Source organism: Canis lupus, chromosome 3, assembly GCF_048164855.1.
Source record: "Canis lupus baileyi chromosome 3, mCanLup2.hap1, whole genome shotgun sequence".
Lineage (NCBI taxonomy): Eukaryota > Metazoa > Chordata > Mammalia > Carnivora > Canidae > Canis > Canis lupus.
The window spans coordinates 66,616,585-66,631,499 of NC_132840.1; the positions used below are offsets into that span (position 1 = coordinate 66,616,585).

Consider the following 14,915-nt stretch of genomic DNA (forward strand, 5'->3'; position numbering starts at 1 on the left):
TCTTCCAAATGATACTACATTGTAATCTGAGTGCACTTTGTAGTATTTCAAAGGACTTTCCTTTGATCGATCCTTTCTGATTCTCACACGGACAATATGAAGTAACAAGGATAACGATTTCATCCACTTTCTACAAATGAAGGAACTAAAGATGAAGTGGTGGCCAGATCACTAGGCTAGTTAGGGACAAAGTTGGGAAAGGCAGCTTTTCTGACCCATGCTCTCTCCACTTCACCACCCCATTCCCTGTCTTGATAAATAAATATTAACTGTTAGAGAAGGTTGCCTAATACAAACTGAATCTTATTCTGGTTTGACAGGTGAGTAATCCTCAGTGATGAATTCCTTTTTTGAAAGGTCAAAGTCTTTAGTTCATCGTTTTTGTTTTTTTTTAAGATTTTATTTATTTATTCATGGGGGGAGAGGGGCAGAGACCTAGGCAGAGGGAGGAGCAGGCTCCATGCAGGGAGCCCGACATGGGACCGGATCCTGGGACTCCAGGATCATGCCCTGGGCCTAAGGCGGCACTAAACTGCTGAGCCACCCAGGCTACTCAGTTCATTGGTTTATGAGCCATTTGTAGGGTCAACATGGTTAGGACACACAATACTTACAATTTTTTTCCAAACTCAAACTTAGAAAAGCTGGAGAATGGGTTTTACTTTTTCTTTTCAACTTAAAAAAGCAGATAATATATTAAGCTCTCTTTAACCTATTTTTCCTAAAAACCCCCAGTCTTTGAAAACATTTAGCAACGATGACTATACAACTCCTCTTTCAATTACATACACCTGTATTAAATATCATTGCCATGTTTGTGGAAAAGATGCATTTAGGCTTTTTCCACTCTTTTTTCTTTTAAGATTTTATTTATTTATTTATTTATTTCAAAGAGACAATGAGAGAGAGCCAAGAACTGGGGGGAAGGGCAGAGGCAGAGGGAGAAGCAGGCTCCCTGCTCAAACTCCATCCCAGGACCCCAGGATCATGACCTGAAGACAGATGCTTATCTGACTAAGCCACCCAGGCGCCCTGTGGGCTTTTTCCACTCTTCAAAAAATTAATGTATCTACTATTATTGAAGTAGCCCATTGCTATTTTATAGTTTTATATGCATTCCAAAAGAAAATAATGTTCTCAGTACAGAAGAGTATAAATAAATGTGATCTCTATACCATTCCAGCCTAAGCTGACACTCTCCATACAGGTGCTGTTCCATCTTGTCGCAGTTCCTATTATAACTTAAAATAATACGCTTACTGCTCTGTTTCTCAATTTATCAGCTTTGCAAAGTGTCTACTGACTTCCATCTTTGAAAGATAAGGAAGAATATTTATACTTCCTCCCAACTTCTCTACCTCCCAATTTGTGTTAATTATATTATTTATAATTCAGTTGTATTTCTAATTTTTCTAAAGACTATATTTAAAATTATTCTTGGTAACTTTAAATAATACCCAAACTTCTACTTCTGTATTTATTTATTTAGAGAAGATGCTCTTGATTCCCAGTCACATAAAAGGGTCTACTTCCAAGTTTTTGTTTTGTGGATAAATTTACACATACACATCTCTCTATATATACATGGTCATGGTTTACTATATTTATATTCGGCTCTGTAATTATAATGAAATCTTCAGAAGATTAAAAGAGTTAATCCATATAAGGCACTCAACACAGTGCCCTCTGAGGCACATAGATTCCTCTGTAACCACCAGCTGTTATGAACAACCTAGTACTGGAGACAAACCTCCATTGAGAAAGAAATGTAATGTTATTTAATCGAAATTTTGCGGCTCAAATGACATTCTTCTAAACTTGTAGGTGCTTCCTCCTTCCCTCCCTTTCCTCCTTTTCTTGCTTTCTTTACATCCTTTGGGTATACTCAGATGGCACTGCTTGTTATCTTTCTTGGATTACAACTCGTTGGATTACTTCTTTGAGCTTTGGTTTGGTTTTGTACGGGAAGTAAGCTTTCTAAATCTTGAATGTCTAAAAATGGTCTTTCTTAGCTGTCAAACTTAATTAATAGTTTGGCCAAGTTTAGAATTCTAAGATCCGTTTTTGTCCTCCTCAGAAACTGGAATACATTCTGCTACACTCAATATACATTAGTTTTATGAATGATCTTCTAGTAACTAGAATTGGTACGACAGTCTGATTATCGTTCCGTTATCCCCCCTTTGGAATCATTCAGGGCTTTCTTTTGTTCTTAGAATTCTAAAATTTCACCACGGTGCCTAGATGTACTTTCGTTTTTTGGCTTTTCCTGTTCTGCAATGGGTGGGTTTTGTCAATCGAAAAACTCTTTAGCATTAAGGAAATTTATTTCACTATTTTCTTCACTGTCTTTTTCTCTGTGGTCCCATATACCTTCTAGATCACCTTTAGAGAAGTATTAGATTTCTTAGAGCTAACTTCCATGTATCTTAATTTTTTCTCTTATTTTCTGTCATTTTACTTCTACTCTATCTTCCCGGTAACCAATTTGACCTATATTTGTATTTATATTATTACTCAGAAATTCCATTGAAATTTTGGTTTTTACTTTCCAAGAACTCTTTCATGTTATCGGTTACCTTTCATCACAAACTATAACTCTCTTAAAAGAATGAAGGTTACAAATTCTCCTATGAATTAGCATTTTTATTGTCTTATGAAACTGTTTTAAATATCAATTGTATTGATTGGCTAATACAGGTGTTAACAATGTTAGTGATCTGTGGGTGCATTCATTAAGTTTTGGTGTTTTTTTTTATATTCTCTAAACTGCTTGGATTATCTTTTTCCTCCAGCTTCAGTTATTTATTTTTCTAAGGCTTTCCCTTTCGTATTGCTTTTTTTCCCAAGTCTGAGGTTCCCTGCTGTCCTTTAATACGAATGAATGAAGAACCACACAAACACCTTAATTTAGCATCAATAGCTTGTGTGGGTTTCTTCCCCCCTAAAGGGTCTAGGTTTGTTTCTCTAAGCCTTTTCACTCTAACAGGATGACTGACAGCAGTTCTTGTATAAGTAGGTGGAGTTTGTGGATGGGAAGACTTCCCTGTAGGGTTTCCTGTGGACAGAGCATGAGCAAGCAGATCCCGGAGCCGAGAGGTTTCCAGGTGGAGGGGTGGAGATGCATTTGAAGTCTGGTGATTTCCAGTCTGAATTTATTATAGAGATTCAGAATTTCTTCAGTATCTCCTCTCAGGCCACAAAGTCCTCAGGCCACAAAGTCCTTACCAAGGATGTTCTCTGAGCTGATAGCTTGCTTTTGAGAGAGGGCAGCGCTGCCTCTTAGCCTGAGGGCAAAAGTCTCAGCTGTCAAGCTCTGTTTACACAGGTCGAAGGAAGGGGCCCCAGCTGTCCTTAGGCATTGCATCCTGCTCTTTAATGAGGCCACTGATGACTGCCCCACAGCCCATCATTGTATTGTCTCGAGCTGAGCTCCCTCTGGGCCCCCCTTGGGAAGACACGTGGCTCATCAGTTCATCTTTCTGCTTTTTATCTTTCAGAAATTTCTCAAAACTTCTGGTCTACTGATGACGCTTTTTCTTGTTTTTCTACACTGTTATCTCATTCTCTTCAAAAAATCTTTTCTGTTACTTTGGTGGATAAATGCATGTCATAATCCACCACTGTGTAAATGTATGCACACACACAGAGCACATATGCATTTGAAAAGCCACAATAACACATCCAGCCAGTCCTTTGGGGGAAGGTACAGTCCTATAAATTAACAGAATTCAATCTCTGAATTGCTCCAAATGGTTTCTGAATACCTGAAATGTGCCAGCCATTTGCTAGGCAACAAGGGTGCAGAGGGTTTGAGGTTTGGTGTCCCAGTTTAGTGGGGGAGTTTATAGGCACGTTCCCAACCCCCTCAAAGCATAGTTACAACTAGACTGCCTGCCTCACACAAGGATATTGAAAAAGTTGTCAAAGAGTATTTTGGTGTGCTTTGGCAATGGTAGATCTGGGTTGGGTAGGTTCTGGAACGGGATAATTTGTGGGCCTTGTAATTCAAAATTATGGATTCAAATGGAATACAATATTTTGAAAAGGATTAGTGTGAGGGGGAGGCCCTGAAGCATAGCTTTATTAGCTTCACAGTAAATCTGCTTCTGGATTTGGGGAGCATTAAAAAGATCCTTTACCCCTTGGTCTCCGTTTCAATAGTCCTATTATCTATCATTATTTTCATTCCTCAATTAAGAAACTAAAGAGCTTGGTGAGACTGGCAATGTTTGGGAGCCAGATGACTCTCAAGCCTACACCATCCTTAGCTTTCCAGGCTGATGGCAAGGAGGACAAACAAGGCTTTGAAAAACACCATGTTCATTGCAGAACAGTTGCGAAGGCACAGAGGGGAAAACAAATTCACCTATTAATGGCCCTATTATCCAGAGAGAAATCATTGTCAACATGTTGATGAATTATCTTTACAGTCTGCTTCACATCTCTTGAAATCAGTAACCTGCTTTTTTGTATACAATACTCAGGAACATTTCCAGATCATGCATTTTATAAATATAATAAACACGTTAAGAATTTTTTCCTTATGAAAAGGAAAAATAAGACATCCAAACACTATTGCTGAACTGATCCTCAGGGCTAGGCAGATGGATTGTGTCCCCCAAAACTCAGATGCTGCCACCTAAAGGAATAATGCTAAAAACACTGCAGTGACATTTTAAGAGGACGTTTGATGTGTTAGGCTGTGATACGAAGGGAGCTAATTTTGTTTTGCTTCGTTTGTTTGTTTTTGTTTTGCTTTGTTTTTTAAAATTTTCCTTCCTCTTGCCAGACTGGTTTTCCCTCTCCCTTTAAAAAGTCATTTGAAGGACATCTAGGTGGCTCAGTCATTTGAGCATCTGTCTTCAGTTCAGGTCATGCATGATCCCAAGGACCTGGGATTGAGCCCCTGCATTGGGCTCCCTGGTCAGCAGGGAATCTGCTCCTCCCTCTCCCTCCACTGCTCCTCTGCTTGTGCTCGCTCTGTCAAATAAATAAAATCTTTTTTTTTTTAAAGTCATTCGAATAGGTAATACATTTGCCAGCAACACATTTTAAATAACAAGATGGTAGAGTGAAAAGTAGGTCTCTAACCTATCCCTGCCCTGAGCACAGTTCCCCTCCCTAGAATCAACCACTATTAGCAGTTCCTTGTGTATCTTTCCAGAGACTGTACATATATAAGACGCAATGTTTGTGTCTGTGCGTGTACTAATACATAGATTTATTTCTCCCAAAATGGTAGTACTGTAATATTGGACCCAATCTTCACCTTGATTTTTTTGTGTGGGTTTTTGTATTCACTATCTGGAGATAGTTTGTGTCAGCATATATTGTGTGGATTTTTTTTTAATGGTTGCATGATACCCCATTTAACTGTGATCCACTTAACCAGTTCCAAAGGACAGGTATTCAAGTTGTCTCCATTTTTGCTCTTTCTATGCGTTGACCTTCTTTGTACATGTGTCAAAAAACAGATAGATTGAGGGGCACTTGGCTGGCTCAGTCGGTAGAACATATGATCCTTGATCTTGGGGTTTTGTAAGTTCAAGACCCACATTTGGTATAGAAGTTACTTAAAATATATAGACAGATAGATTACAATCTTGGAAAGGAAACTGTTGAAGCTTTTGATTTCTTATCTGACTTTAACCTTTGCCACTTCACTCCCTGCCTTTTCCTAATATAGAGACACCAAAACCTCTAGTTAAGTCAAAAGTCGGTGTTTATGTAATTAAGATTGTACTATTATTCACTACTGAAGCAAACAGTGTATTTATAACTGTATCTTCTCCAGGCACTAGTAATTGCTAATCCCCTGGTCCCCTGGCTAAATTGTTTCCTTTGCTACATACCATCACCACTTTATCCCCCCAAATAATCCAACAGATTTGGAAAATGTTTAATAATAATTTCCCTCCAAATTGTCAATATATGGAATAGCCCATTAATTCTAAATTCCTCTCCTTAGATGTCTGCCTTCTGCACTCAACACAGGCTTCTATTCTTGGGAGGATTGCTTGTCAGGTGTGACAAATATCTGGCATCCTAAGACTTCCCCTATGCCACTCTCCTGGGTGCATTTTCTGTTTTTTTCTGGATCCCTTGTTGCCTCTTGCTTGTTTACGCTGTGCTAGAAGGGTGCCCTTTGGGAGCTTCCTCTTACATGATGCATGGTAAGCAAATACTTTCAGACTCTGCACATCTGAAAATACCTTTATTTTTCCCTTATGCTTGTTGGGGAGTTTGGCTGGATACAAACTTTCAGGGACATTTTCTCTCTGAATTGTGTAAGGGTGTTGCTCTACTGTCTCCTAGTATCCTGTACCACTGTTGAAAAGTCTGATGCCAGCCAGAGTGATAATCCTTAGTACATTGCGCGACCTCGTTTTTTTCATTCTGGAAGCCTTTAGGATCTTCTCTTTATTTGCAGTCTTCTGAAATTTTCCAAAGATGTGCCTTAGAGAGTGTGGTAGCCATCAAATATCCTGTCTTCCTTCCATGGTGCAGAGTGGTTGAGGAGAATCGGTACCCAGCCCTGCTCAGTATCTCCCACCCCCTTGCATTTAGGAAGAACCCTGTGACTAGTTCTCTCCAACAGAAGGAATGAGTAGAACATACCTGTTGGCTCAGGTGGTGGTGGGATCAAGGACCTGGACTGGAGTGAGGAAGGTGAGAAACAAAGATACACGAGCTCCTGGCTGACCGGTGCCAGAGAAGGGAGTGGCACGAGGGACCAAGGTTTGAGTTCCTACCTTCACTCCAGCTCTAAACTCAGCCCTGCTCCTCTCTTATACCCCTGCTTGGTGCTTATAGACCCTGAGTGACCTCTCTGGGAGAAGCATCTAATGCCTTGATCACATCTTTCTCTCCAGCATCTCAGGCTCCATTGTTCTCTACTCTGATACATAGGTCACCTCTCACTCATTCATTCATTTCCATCTTCCAAAAATTTATTGAAGTTCCTTTCTGCTGTTCTCTTAATCTTTATGAGTTATATCATTTTCCCCACCTGTAACTATTATTTTGGTGAGGTTTGGATAGAACTAGAAGTGTGCTAATTTCCTAGGGCTGTGACTAATTACCACAAACTTGGTAGCTTAAAACATCAGAAATTCATTCTGTCACATTTCTGGAGGCCAGAAATTTTAAGTCAGTTTCACTGGGCTGAACTGAAGATATCTCCAGGGCCACGTTCCCCCTGTGGGCTCTGGGAGAGAATTTGTTGCTGGCTTTTGCCAGCATTCCTTGGCTTGTATCCACGTCACTCTGATCTCTGCCTGTGTGGTCACATCTCCTCTCTCTGTCTCTCCTACAAAGATGCTTGTTGTTACTTGGGCCCCTCAGATAATCAGGGCTAATCTATTTGAAAAGCCTTAACTTAAACACATCTGCAAAGTCGCTGTCATACCAGGGAACATTCATAGGTTCTGGGGATTATGGCATGGACAGATCCTTGGAGGTCATTAGATAGCTTACCACAAGGAGAGAAGATAAAGGCATGTGGTCAATGTATCATGTTTAATGGGAGTCCTTTCTAGGTTTCCTTCTAGTACCTTTAGATTTCCTTTCATACATTTAATTATTTGGCCCCATTGGAATTCATTTCATAATGGAACTTCTTTACTATACCAAACACTAATTTTTAAATACCCACATTTCCCCCATAAAGGAGAAAACAAAGATAACTAGCTCTTAAGAGAAAAAAAATCAAAACACATTTATTTTCTTGTAGTAAGTACAAAAATATTTAAAAAGAGAGAGAGAGAGAAAGAAAAAAGAAAAGGGGCACCTGGGTGGCTCAGTCAGTGAAGCATATGCCTTCAGCTCAGGTCATGATGTTCAGGATCCTGGGACCAAGCCCCAGGTCGGGCTCCCTGCTCAGCAGGGAGTCTGCTTGTCCCTCTCACTCTGATCCTCCCCACTGCTTGTGCTCTCACTTGTTCTCTCTCTCTCAAATGAATATTTTTTTTAAATTAAAAAAAAAATGAAAAGAAATAACTAGATATAATTTTAGATAAAGTGCCTCTGCTCACTTTGGATTCTGGAGAGTGTACATGGAGAACAGAAATTCCCTTCCCCAGAATCACTCCTCCTCAGATGAGAACACCCAGCCTCAAGCAGCAGGATGGAATGGTTTAGGCATTGGCATTACCTCTACTGACACACAGCGGTGGGAGGGTTGTGTGGTGTAGGGAGTGAAGCCCTGACCTTCTTTCTGACCTCCCAGCTTTTCACAGAAGGACACACTTGGAGCCCACAAACCTGTCCTCACGACGCCTGCAGTGAAGGGTAAGAAGACAAAGCAAGCGAGGACCCTAGTAACACATCCCAGGGACCATAGGCCTGTCTACTCCTCAGCCTGAACTTGTTCCTGAACAAGTGCAAAATGTTCATGTTTTCACCCCATTTCGGATATGCCTTGAGGCAGTTAGCCAATTGCCTCCTTGGGAGCTTCTGTACAGGCTGTGCACGAGGATTTTTCTGTCACAGCCTTCTTTTCACTTATTTAAGGAAAATTTAGAGTACATCAGAGTAATTGCTTTGTATTAAAGCACTGTAATTTAGCTCCTTTCTGGACTTCGTGGAGTCATTTTTTGCAGCAGTGCTAGGAGATGCAAACAGAATATTATTTGTGAAATATGAGATTTCAAGCTGGGGCTTTTATTTGTATTAGCTTGTTAGTTTTAGTCTTAATTGTGACATTTGTGTTATTGAAGGGACAGAACTTGAATCACATTTTGTCCTGAGTACTAATGTAATAAGCTACTTCTCAATTTCACACTATTTCTTTTATACGTCGGGCATTACTGTTCAGTCTGGTTCTCTTCCACTCCTGAAGGCCCTATTACCCACTCACATATATACTTTCATCTCTGGATCCTCCATCTTTCTGTTTGTGCATTCTACTCTGTTACTTTTCAGACCTTCTAAGTGTCCCTCTGTGTTAAAGTTTGACTGTCTTACACTTGTCCAACACCAGCTTTTCCTCCTTGCAAGGATCCAGTGACACAGTCTAAGTTTTTGTCTGTTTTGAGTATGCCCAGAGAGTGAAGAAAGGACATCCTCAGTCAGAAGGAAGCGTGAGGTGTGGACAAAGAGAGGAGGAGATGTGAAGAGAAGATCTTATTCCTTCTCCTTTGACTCTGAATTCAGTATCAGAAAGTATATTTAATTTTGAGCTATATGGAATGCCTGGCATAGGAGCAAATGTCGGAGTAGGAACCAAATCGAGTGCCACAGCCAGTTTCCTGGCATTTCCTACTTTTCCCCCTTGGCTTTCCTGTGAAAACTTTACCATAAGGCATTACCACTTCCTTTACAAAATGTTTATGAAGGTTGTGTGATTTTAGAATCAGGAAGACTTGGTTTTAATTCTCAACTCTGCTATGTGACCTTGGGGACAAATTATGCAGCCTCCTTAAATTTTAGCTTTTCCACAGTAAATGCTTATCTCGTGAGAGAAAATGGAAGAAAATGTATGTAAAAACCTTGGTATAGTGCCTGGCACTTCAAACAACCCAGAATTCCAATGAATTCATTCAACAAATATTTACTAAATATTCACCATGTGGCAAGAACTGTCTGCTGGGTGCTGAGCATGCTGCGGGGCTCAGTCCGGTAAGATGGAACTTTTTCCCTCTAGCAGGGAAAGCAAACAAACATGTAAACAAAAGGTAATTACAGTTGCTGATTAGCCTGTGAGTAAAGGAACAGGATGCTTGGCTGGGGGAGAGCAGGGAAGAAAGCCATGGAAGGATTCACTGCATTCTGAAGCATGAGAATGACCAAGTGGGGCCAAGAGCTGTTTAAGGCAGAAGCACTTTCATCACTGGCCTCGAAAGAACCCGTCTACCCCCACCCCCGCCCCAGGCAACTGACTGGCGACTGGCAAGAGCCCTGGGTGGGTGCCTACTGGTCGCACAGGGGCTGGAATCCGCAGTAGACTCCCAGTGTCAGAACCCTCTCTGTGCAGTTTCACAATCTGCCAGACGGTTTCCTTTCTACTCTGGCTCCATCTATTGAATGAAAGTAGCCAATGCTGCCTGAGTCTGTCCATTATGGCTTTGTTGGCAATCTTCAAATTAAGTGGAAATTGAATACACTTTCCCTTAACATTATACTTAATTTTGACTCTGTCAAGCTCTATTTCTGGATAGAAGGAGTTTATAGGGATTCTGATTATTTCTTCTAAACACATTTTCTTTTTTGGAGGAAAGTCCCAGTGTCCCTTAATAGTAATTAATTACTTTAGCTAGTGTAGGCTTATGGAAGCTGGAACCTTCCATTTGTTTTGCTTAAAAGAAAACCACAGGTTTAAAATGGAGCTCAGTCAGTAGAGCATGTGACTCTTGATCTCGGGGTTGTGAGTTCAAGCCCCACATTGGGTGTAGAAATTACTTAAAAATGAAATCTTAAAAAAAAAAAAATGCGGAGTCACTTATGTCAAGGGCTCCTTGTGAATAAACCAAGACTTACTATGCCTAACCTGACTGTGGTTTCAACCCACAGATATGTAAATTTTAATGGTCAACATGAATTTCCCAGTCAGCACTAGAAATTTACTGATAGATCCTTCTGCTCCCCTTAGGAGGGTGACCTTGCCTGAAACAATGCATTCTTTGCCAATAATTTCTTCTTTTTTGCTACCTCTCTGCCTTTCCTTCTCTGCAGCTCAAAGGAGCTCCTTTCTATTTGCTAGATGGAAGGTGCTCCATTCATGAATAATTTGATAAAGCCAATTTGATCTTTTAAGCTACTCAGTTGAATTTTTATTGTTTAATGATTTTCACTGATCCTCAATTACTGTTTTCAATATGCAAAAGTTACCTTTCTGGCAGACCTTCCATTGGTAACTGTTACCACTATTAGAATCCCAGGGGCTGACCTGGGTCTAGCACACAGCTTATGTAGCTTTCTGGTCCCGTGACCTCTTTATTCCAGGGAAATCTGGCCCACCAGGCTATACATATATTTCTAATACTTAGATTTGCATTTCTGGCTGTTTCACTTTACTTCTACTCTCAAGTCCAAGGGTGAGTATTTTCGGCTTATTAATTCTTTCAGCTAATATTTATTAAATGTTTCCTATGGGCAAAACATTGATTTATTTAAATAACAGTATTACTATACTCTTACTGTAAGTACATTAAAGTTGCTAACTTCCTGAAGAGCACACCTAGGAGGTGGGAGAAGGGTGGATGTGGAGACAGACAATAAAGTGAGTATAATATGTGTGAGATAGCCAATAAATATAGTACAGCATTGGAAAGCAGGGAAGAGGAGATAGGGAATGGGGGTGGGCAGTTGTTATTTTATGATTTGCAAAGGTCTCACTAGAAAAAGTAACATTTGAGAAGATATCTAAAGAAAGTAGGGGAGTAAGGCATGTAGCTGTCTGGGAGAAAGCCTGATTTCAGGCAGAGGGAAGAGCAGATGAAAAGGCCCAGGTAAGAAACAGGTGAGAGGTAGGAAGTGTGCCCAGGGAGGCAGAAGGGACAGGCCATATCGAGTCTTGTGAGCCACTGTAAGGATCTCACTGTCCCATTGAATGAGATGGGAATCTGTTCACGTATTTTGAGCAGAGGAACTGTAAGGGAACTAAGCAGCATGAGTTTGCTCGTTGGTGAGTCACATATAGAAACTACAAAAGGTAGAATTGTCATACAAAGAAAAATATTTGCAGTAAATAAGGGGATTGTGGGGAATAACTTCCAAAGCCGTGACTCCCTGAGCAAAGGCGAACAGGTTCCTTTTATTTGGGGTTAGGATGAATATTTATGAAGGAAGCGCTGTCATGGTATGTAGAGGGGGGCACAAGGTCACACAAAAACCTTAGGGAAACCTGCCTAGATGTTGCAGAGTATGTAAATGAGGCCGGTGCTCCTCTGTGGGCAGAGATTTTAGTATAGTAATGAGGTAAACTGTCCATCTCTCCATGCTCCATCTGCGCAGGGAGTGAGGTTGGAGTTAAGCTAAAACTGGTCTGGATGATCTGGGCCACTGGACTCTCCCTTCAAGGAGGTGTTATCACTTGCGGGATAGTTGCAATTTCCATCAGGGATGCTGTGCCGTGGGGTCTTTTGGCTGAGTTAAAAGCTCTGGAAAGAGCTTAAGGAAAAATGTGGGACAAAGGTAGGTGGGTATAAGCAGATGAGCAGTAAAGATGAGGTCTTGGAATTTAGCTGGTGACAGAATGACATAATCTGACTTAAACTCTTAATAAAATTTGTATTGAGAAAAACTATAGAGAGAGCAAATGCAGAAGCAGAGAGAGATACAACGGGGTGCCTCCCGCAATAATCCAGGCAAGAAATGATGGTGGTTTGCCTCCAGGGTAGCAGCAGGTGGAGTGTAAGAAGCAGTCTAATTTTAATATATCCTAAGGGTAGAAATGACAGGATTTACTGACAACATGCTCAGATGTGGGATGAGACATAGAGCAAGGCCTCAAGGATGCCTTAAGGATGACTGCAAGGTTTTCAGCCTGAGAAAACCAGAGAACAGAGTTGCCATCAGTTGAGACAGAGAAGGCTGTGGGATGAGAAAGTTTAGTTCCTGGAGGATATTCAGAAATCCATATAGTTGACCCTTGAACAATATGGGCTTGAATTGTGTGGGTTTACTTATTTGCAGATTTTTTACAGTACAGTCAGTACAGTACTGATAAGAGTGTTTTTTCTCTTCCATATGACTTCTTAGTAACATTTTCTTCTCTCTAGCTTGCTTTATTGCAAGAACACAGCATATAATACAAAATTTGTGCTAATCAACTGTTTTATGTTATCGATAAGGCTTCTCTCAACAGTAGGCACCTAGTAGTTAAGTTTTTGGGAAGTCAAAAGTTCCATGTGGAATTTTTGCTGTGCAGGGTGGAGTGGTACCCCTAAACCCACCCCCCAATGTTCTTCAAGGGTCAACTATAATTCCACTTAGCACATGCTAATTTAAGATGTTGAGTAAGTAATTGGAAAACCAGATTTGGAATTCAGGCTAGAGGCCTTAGCCAGATATAAACTTATGCTTCAGCAGTATATAGGTATACATGTTAACACGAGAAGCCTTTGTGAGATCATCCAGCATAAAGAGGGAAAATAGAAGGTTTGAGGACCAATCTTCAAACTGATTCGGAGACATGAGGATAAACCAGCAAAGGAGATGGAGCAGAACCAAGAAATGTGTCCTTAAAGATAAGGGAAGGAGGCATTTGCAGAAGGAAAGAACATTGACAAGATAAATGCTGTTTGCTGATCTTAAAGTAGGAGTCCTGAAACTTGACAGTGGAGGTCAGTGATGACCTTGACTCATGAAGTGATGGAGTGGAAGTCTGACTCTAATAATAATAATAATCCCCCCAATTATAAAAATAAAGTAAAAATGGAATAGAGACCCATATGAGACCTGAAACCTTAAAAATTCCTAGAAGAAAACATAGGCAGTAATGTCTTTGATATCAGCTGTAGAATCATTTTTCTAAATAAGTCTCCTTTGGCAAAGGAAATGAAAACAAGTTACTGGGGCTATACCAAAATAAAAAGCATTTACACAGTGAAGGAAACCATCAACAATGTACCAAATGGGAGAAGATATCTTCTAATGATATATACAATGAGGGGTTAATATACAAAATATATAAAGAACGTTAATACAATTCAACACCAAAAAAAACAAATAATCCAATTAAAAAATGGGCAGAAAACCTGAATAGATATTTTTCCATAGAAGACTTACAGATAGCCAACAGATGCTCAAGAGCACTCATCATCAGAGAAATGCAAATCAAAACCACAATGAGATACCACCTCACATCTGTCAGAAGGGCTAAAATAAAAAACACAAGAAACAACAGGTGCTGGTGAGGATGTGGAGAAAGGGGAACCCTTTCTGCATACACTGTTAATGGGAATGCAAGCTGGGTATGGTCACTGTGGAAACAGTAGGGAGGTTCCTCAAAAAGTTAAAAATTGAATTACCATAACATCCAGTAATTCCATTACTAGGAATTTATCCAAAGAAAACGAAAACACTAACTCAAAAACTTGTATGCACCTCTATATTTACTGCAACATTATTTTTAGTAGCCAACATATGGAAAGTCCAAATGTCTATCCATAAATAAATGGGATAAAAAATGTGGTGTATATATACAACAGAATATTACTCAGCTGCACAATCATTTTAAAATTATTTTAAATATGCAAATGTTTATATGCATGGTATATAATTTTATATAATATACTGTATACCATATTTGCACGTAAGTTATATATTATGTTATATAAATTTAACTTAAATCTGAAATGATTTACATTATATGTAAGGACAGATATATAAATATAAATGATATATATTTGTAAATTATATATATAATTTATATATTTACATAATTTATGTATTTATAAAACTATATTTATGTATCTGAATGAAAATGCTTTATGTGAAGAAAATCTTTTCTAACCAATTAGACATCAAGAAATGTTAGCATACACAAAATAATTAATATTTATATATAATCTGTTAGATCCTGTGACGACACTAAAATCATATCTGACTGTATACATGAGTTTTTTCCTTTTCTCCTACTGAAACACATTGAGCTATTCCCTTTTCTGTGCAAAGGTTCACACTGACTGCTTTGCAAGTCAAAGCAGAAAAACTACTACAGTTAGAGGAAAATCAAACACATGGAATTTATGGATTATTTAGGGATGGAAAGAGCATGATACTTTAAAGTGAGAAAATCTAGACTAGTTCTTGACCCATTGCTTGCAACCTACGTGCCCTTGAGTATCTACTCAACCATTCTCACCTACCTAGATTTCTATCAGTAAAACAAAAGCAATAACAAGAATAACACTCAGGGAGCACCTACTGGGGGCCTGGCTAAGTCCTTTACATGTGTAACATTTACTCTA

At 39.6% G+C, this 14,915-nt stretch overlaps 1 long non-coding RNA gene across 1 annotated transcript; it reads left to right on the plus strand.

Annotated features, from left to right (window-relative positions):
- The first annotated feature begins 2,215 nt into the window (after positions 1-2,215).
- On the plus strand, positions 2,216-11,782 carry LOC140630926 (uncharacterized). The gene is made up of 2 exons (XR_012028612.1): positions 2,216-2,283; positions 8,231-11,782. It is a non-coding gene; the product is annotated as an uncharacterized lncRNA (long non-coding RNA).
- Positions 11,783-14,915: the final 3,133 nt, after the last annotated feature.